The sequence below is a fragment of the Diadema setosum genome, chromosome 17 (genome assembly GCF_964275005.1).
Source record: "Diadema setosum chromosome 17, eeDiaSeto1, whole genome shotgun sequence".
Taxonomy (NCBI): domain Eukaryota; kingdom Metazoa; phylum Echinodermata; class Echinoidea; order Diadematoida; family Diadematidae; genus Diadema; species Diadema setosum.
Window position 1 is genome coordinate 36,565,244 of NC_092701.1, and position 7,063 is coordinate 36,572,306.

The following is a 7,063-nucleotide window of genomic DNA, read 5'->3' on the forward strand; positions in this document are numbered from 1 at the left end:
TGTTCTCGTTTTGACAACACCAACCCAGTGTACACTCAAGGAGGCTATTCTCGGACGGGTACCAGTAGTCCGGGGAACCGGAATAACACCAGCTGTAGTCATATCCAGTCAAGTATTCGTAACCAGAGGAGCAATTCAACTGAAGTAGAGACCATGTCGGATAGGAGGACTGGTCGGGGTAGAGGTCCACGGAGGAATCCACAGCAGGCCGTGAGCAGTCTGGGAAAGGAATTGAGGAACGCTGCTATGGCTACGTTTCCTATATTTATCGGCCACAATATCATATGAAACTGGTCCGACATAGTTTGCCAAATTGTTACTACTTGTTTGTTTGTTTGTTTGTTTGTTTGTTTGTTTGTTTTTATAGTACTGTCAATAATATATCCGTCAAGTTGTTAATGGAGTATGAATTGCTGTATGGTTTAGCAACTACCAATTGACTACATTCATAGGAATTGACACGGAATATGTGTGAATTACTTCAGATTACTAAATATTGATATACACGTATAAACAAATTACTAGCAGTTACTGCATATTACATGAATTCTGGAAAATGGTATTATTATATGGTGCTTATGCTACAACCACATTCGTTTGCTGCTCGAGGTTGAAAAGCAGGAACCCAGACTTACCACCACCTTATACATTATATATTTCAATTCAATTCATTTCATCGTCGATCTAACACATAAAGAGTTTGCGATGCAACATAAAGCAATTATTTACAATTGCATAAAGTGTGCGTAAATATGAATCCTACATAATATCGTTCTTTGCTTACACTTGGTTTTATGATTGCTCCTGAGTCTTCTGGATATTCGAAAACCTCAAAAAATATCCACAATGTATTCAATGACGATGTATGTTTATTTCCTCCGTACATAATAACATTTATTGTAATTCTTCTCTCGTTTTATCAATCTAGCATGTTTTTGAGTGACAGACGCTCAATTTAAACCAGGGATGCGGCAAAACAAATAACAAACATATGTTTCTTGACGAGCTGTAACATTTGATATTAATAAACCTTTACTGATCAAGCAAGAGCCAGTTTGGAAGAGCATACTATAGAAATTTCAGGTTACAGTGTATTCAGATTTTATCAAAGTACCTTTGAAGCGTTCGCCGCTTAACAAAGCTTTTTGCGATGATAATAGAGTAAGGTTTGTGTAACAGAATTTAGGGAAGGTTGAGTGTTATTTTTTCCTAATCTTTTGGCAGGTCTGGCGTTTAAATCTGATACTTTTATCACTCCAATTTTCATCCCTTACGATCAATCCTTGAAATTTTGTACCTTTGACACTGTAGGATTGATGTTTTTGGTCTTACCTTAGGTTTAACCTCCCATATCTCTACTTCCAACGTTTTTATTTCTAGCATTTACCCCGCTGATAACTTCCAATCTGAAATGCTTAACTCTTTACTGTGCTTTGTTTGCGACTGTCATGCACGCTGGAATACTTTCTTCGCCGGTTGACACAGATGTCTGCAAACTAATTGTCACTACGTAGAGCTTTATAACCAGGTCAAATTCAAAGGGATTAATAATTTCTGATGAAAAATCTTTCTCAAGAAAAGCTAGGGCATCGGCACGAAAAGTTAACTCTGACATTACTACATTTGTGAAATTTTGCCGGTGACAATTTTACATCTGTGAACATTTTTGTGTCTCTGATATATTTTTTTCTGACATTTTACTTCCCACAATTTTACAAAGCGAAACAGGGTTCAGTTTCATGAAAGTCTTATGAGAGAGTTTGTCTCTCATAAGACATACTTAAACGCAGTGGCGTATCTAGGGGGGGGGGGGGCAAGGGGGGCACGTGCCCCGGGCGCCACTCCTTGGGGGCGCAAAAAAAACGAAAAAAAAAACGAAGAAGAAGAAAAAAAACGGAAAAAATGAAGAAGAAGAAGAAGAAAAAAAGAAAAGAAGAAGAAGAAGAAGAAGGAAAAAAAAAAAAAAAAAAAACTCGCCCGGAAGGGGGAGGAAGAATGGTGGGGGGGGGGCAGAAAACCAAACCAAACAAGATAAAAACTAAACGTGATGATGACGCGGACAAAAATGACAATGTTTATTGTGTTCACACAAGAATTCCATGTTCTGTGAGCTGAAATACAAAAATTTTCGGCTCGCTCGCTGCGCTCGCTCGCCAAAATTTATACAAAAAAGAAGGTAAGAACAAAACATGATGATTACAAAATGACAGTGTCTATTGTGTTCACACATGTAATTTTATATTTAGCAGGCAAAATGTTTCACGGAGCAGCGGCTGCAATTTCTTTCGTTCTGAAGCGATCGCCAATTGGATCAAAAGAAGGCGCCAACGGTTTCGAACATACGGGGGGGGGGGGGGGGCGCAAAAAACCCCGAATCAAACAAGATAATTACAAGACGTAATGATGACGCGGAAATGTTAGGCTCACTCGCTCGTACTAATTTAGAGTATTTTTTCAAGTCCTCGGTTTGTTGGTATAAATCGTTAACTATAAGGCCGGTACTATATCTTGATTAGAATTGTAAGACTTAATAAGCAAAAAATGACAAGAGTTTCATGATTTGTAAGCTGAAATACAAACATTTTCGGCTCGCTCGCTGCGCTCGCTCGCCAAAATTTGTATAAAAAAAGAGAAGAAGATAAGAACAAAACGTGACGATGACGCGGACAAAATGATAATGTCTATTGTGTTCACTCATGTCATTTTATATTTAGCAGGAAAAATGTTACACGGAGCAGCGACTGCAATTTCATTCGTTCTGAAGCGATCGTCGATTTTATTAAAAGAGGACGCCAACAGTTTCGAACATACGGGGGAGGGGGGCGCAAAAAAAAAATAAAAAAAGATAAGAAAAAAACGTAATGATGACGCAGAAATATACAAATTTCGGCTCATTCGCTCGTACTAATTTAGAGTATTTTTTCAGGTCCTCACTTTGTTGGTATAAATCGTTATCATTAAGGTCGTCACTATAATTGTGAGATTTAATAAGCAAAAAATGACATGAATTCCATGTTTTGTAAGCTGAAATACAAAAAATTTCGGCTCGCTCGCTGCGCTCGCTCGCCAAAATTTATATAAAAAAGACAAGAACAATACGTGATGATGACGAGGACATATACAAATTTCAGCTCACTCGCGCGTACTAATTTAGAGTATTTTTTAAAGTCCTCACTTTTTTGGTATAAATCGTTATCTATAAGGCCGTCACTATATCTTGATTAGAATTGTAAGATTTGGTAAGCAAAAAATGACAAGAATTCCATGTTTTGTAAGCTGAAATACAAAAATTTTCGGCTCGCTCGCCAAAATTTATATTAAAAAAGATAAGAACAATACGTGATGATGACGAGGGCATATACAAATTACAGCTCACTCGCGCGTACTAATTTAGAGTATTTTTTAAAGTCCTCACTTTTTTTAAATCGTTATCTATAAGGCCGTCACTATATCTTGATTAGAATTGTAAGATTTGGTAAGCAAAAAATGACAAGAATTCCATGTTTTGTAAGCTGAAATACAAAAATTTTCGGCTCGCTCGCTGCGCTCGCTCGCCAAAATCTATCAAAATTCATTACATTTAAATCACCCTCAAAAGATCCCTTTTAAGTGCTTGAAAAGCATCATGTGGACTTTGTTTAAAGTCCCTACCGGGATGGGGTTGGGGTTGAACACTTTTTCAGAAATTAGGGGCGCAATTTTCGTGCTTGCCCCGGGCGCCGTTTTCCCTAGATACGCCACTGCTTAAACGGATTGGCTTTGGCATTTCTGAGATTTATGTAAAGACTTTTATGTGATAGCTTCATGGAACGGACCCGGCCTTTACCGAGATCTAAGCCAGTGTGTGCTTTGAGTGCTGATTCGCACAGAAAGCACCTAAGCGAAATACAGAATACGAAGTACGAAATGAGCCGCTCAGTATAACCTCCAGTTTAAGCTGCTAATTCTGGATTTTTTTTTCTATAGATTTTTCTTTAAAAGCAGAAAAGATAATTAATCAGAAAATTTTATTGGTGTTACTACCCCTCGTCACTTTTAACGATTAATGGTTACAAAGACAAAAAACAAACAAACAAAAGACAAACAAACAAGAGAGAAGAGAAAAAAAAATAGAGGGAGGTGAACGCTGACCTGTACGATGCATTTGTTTCTTTTTGCACCCACCCACCCACACACCCACACACACACACACATACACACACACAAACTGAAGTTAAAAGAAAATAAGGCATCACTGAATAGTGCATCTCAAGAGAGCGCGCCCATTATTTCTTTACAATATTGATGCGATGAGTTTTATTTTCTTCTTTTTTTTTGCAGGGGGTTACAAAGCGAAAGAGGTAATGGCAAACGTGTGTTGCAGATAGACAGTTGCCTCAATTAGGATGAAGAAATATATCTTATGTACTGCTAGTAGATTATCCCCATCAAATCTCTCATTAAGTAATAGTAGAATCCTTAGGTTGAGTGATTTGTTTCATTTTCATATCGGAACGCTTATGTATTCGTTACCCAGACAGGAACTTCTAGCATCATTGTTAGTTAAAATGACAGTTTTGATGATTTCCCCACCAGGCAGTCATCATCCTTTTATTCATCTTTGTTGAGAACCCCATTTAATATGCAAAGAACATTAGTTTACCCTGGTCCATTATTTTGGAGCTCTTTACCATCTAATGTAAAACAATCAGCAAACATTTTCTCATTAAAGAGCAAATTGAAAGACTAGCTTATAGAAGCAAATATTGATCCTTCTCTCTCTCCCCTCTTCTCTAGTTACTTTTCATGTCTCCCACTGTGATTCTTGGCACTCAATACTACGAGCGGTAGCTATCATCTTCATGAATATTTTGTGGTAGTCAGCTACAGTTTATTTCAGCGTTCAGTGTATGAAGAATTCTACAGTCATAAGAGGTAGAATATTGTAGTAATGTATATACATTTTCCGTACCTCTGTGGCCATTTCATAAATTTTCGGTAACCTATGCTTTACAAGGCAAGCCTCTTTAATTTTTCCCTCAAAAAAATATTGTGTCTTTTCTGCTAGTTCTAGAAGAATTCTTCTAACATGTATCATTCACATAATTTTGGTAATGTTTTGTAATGTTGTTTCATTTTTAAATAATTTTTCATTATAATGGAACAATACGTAAAATCATAGAACATACAGAAAATTAACTATGATAAACAACAAAAGGATCCTTTATCAATGAAAAAAAAATGCAGCTGACTGGCACTATAAAATATTACATTCATTAAACAAAAATTACATTGACAGTCAACCTGCACAACTGATGCTAATGCATGACTGTACAAACATGCTTCCTGAAATTTATAGAAATGGTGCTTGGCGAAGACTATGTGAAAAAAAAATGAAAAAGAGTGGAGATGAATGATGAAAGAGAAAAAAAATGTGGTAACCTAAAGCATCAAGATTTGAATAACGAATGTAACTTACCTTCCATTTAATTGTGGCCATAACGCAGGTTAAGTAATATTGCCGTTTGTAATACCAAAATGTTCGTTCTATCGTAATAAATAAATTGCAGTCATTTTGAATACTATTTAGAATCAAACTTCAGGAGAGAGATCAGTGATTTCTTCTACCTCTGAAATCAAAAAGAAATAAACGCTGAAATAATTCAATGAACACTATGTATTGTTATGTTATTGTTAAGTGAGACATTAACATCTAAGTAAGATGTGTGGTCTCACAGCATTTTACGCTACTTGGTACCAATCATAGTAGAAGAGATTTGGAAATAAAATTGAAGGGGTCGGTGCAATATAGTGCTGACCCACACAATAGCCATTTTGAGATAATTGCTGTTGAATGTTTGGAAAGTCCATACATTGTACATTAATAAAACATGAATGCATGCATTTTTTTTTACCATCTTATAGGTTGAATTCAAATATGATATTTTCACGGAGGTTAGAGTGAAGGCTAAGGATTATGAAAATGCATGTAACTCAATTTTGACAAAAGTGTGGATTAGCACTATATTGCACCGACCCCTTCAATTATGCTTTGCAAGGATCACGTATTCTTTATCCCTCAAAACTTCTGCTCCGAATTTTCCAGGCGTGTTGATTGGTTCCTGTTAGCTGAAGATTCTAAACGAATGACTCAAAATGTTGTTTCGAAGTTGGCTTTCGTCTTACCTTGCAATGACGGAGCGACGCATGCCAGGAATACCAACGCAGATATCATTTGGGGAATCATGTTGGATCTCGATATTTTCTTCTCTTCACAAGATATGTAATCGATGTCTGCAGGAAAAAAAAAGTCAGAAAAAAGAAGTCAGACATTTGTAGAAATGGCCATTTTCCACACAAATTTAGGGAAACAACGTAAAGATATCTTTACTTAGTATTCCTGCTGTTCTGAATCTATTTTTTTTTTCACCGCACAGTAAATGCGTGCCATAAAGGTTTCTCAAGTGGGGGAGAGTATTAAATGATCTCACTAACTTTATAAAATGAAGGGATACCCGATACTCCAATTTTGAATACTGTGTCATAGTAATTTACGTAGAGGTTTATTGGTACGTTGAAGTGAATCAAAACCAGGTTCTGAAGATGGACAACATTCATATCGGGTATAGCACTTCTGTTTCCTCTTGAGGTGATCCGTTTCTTTATCGAACAAACTTAATTCTGGGATATTATGCCATGTGCTGCCGTGAAAGTTTTGGTTCAATGTCAAACTGAATATAACTAATCTATTAATGCCTCCTAACTTGGAAGTGGTGTTGACTCTCAGGCTTAAAGCAGAAGTCCCTTCCTCCCAAGGTGTAGAGAAATTGTCGGACACTATTTCAAAGGTCTAAACCTACCTCTTCTCCGAGCCTTTTCTTGGTTCCTTTCAAGCACCCTCCTCTGATGCTAAATGAGACAAACTCGCAAAACTCACACTAATGTATTCCTCAGATTCATGATTCGTGCCAAACTATTCCTCACGTTTAGCAGTGTAGCGCGTAGATAAGAATACGCCCAACAAGCTTCCCGTCGCCATTAGCGCGATTTTTCATGTTCCTGAAGAGATTAGACAATGTAAAGT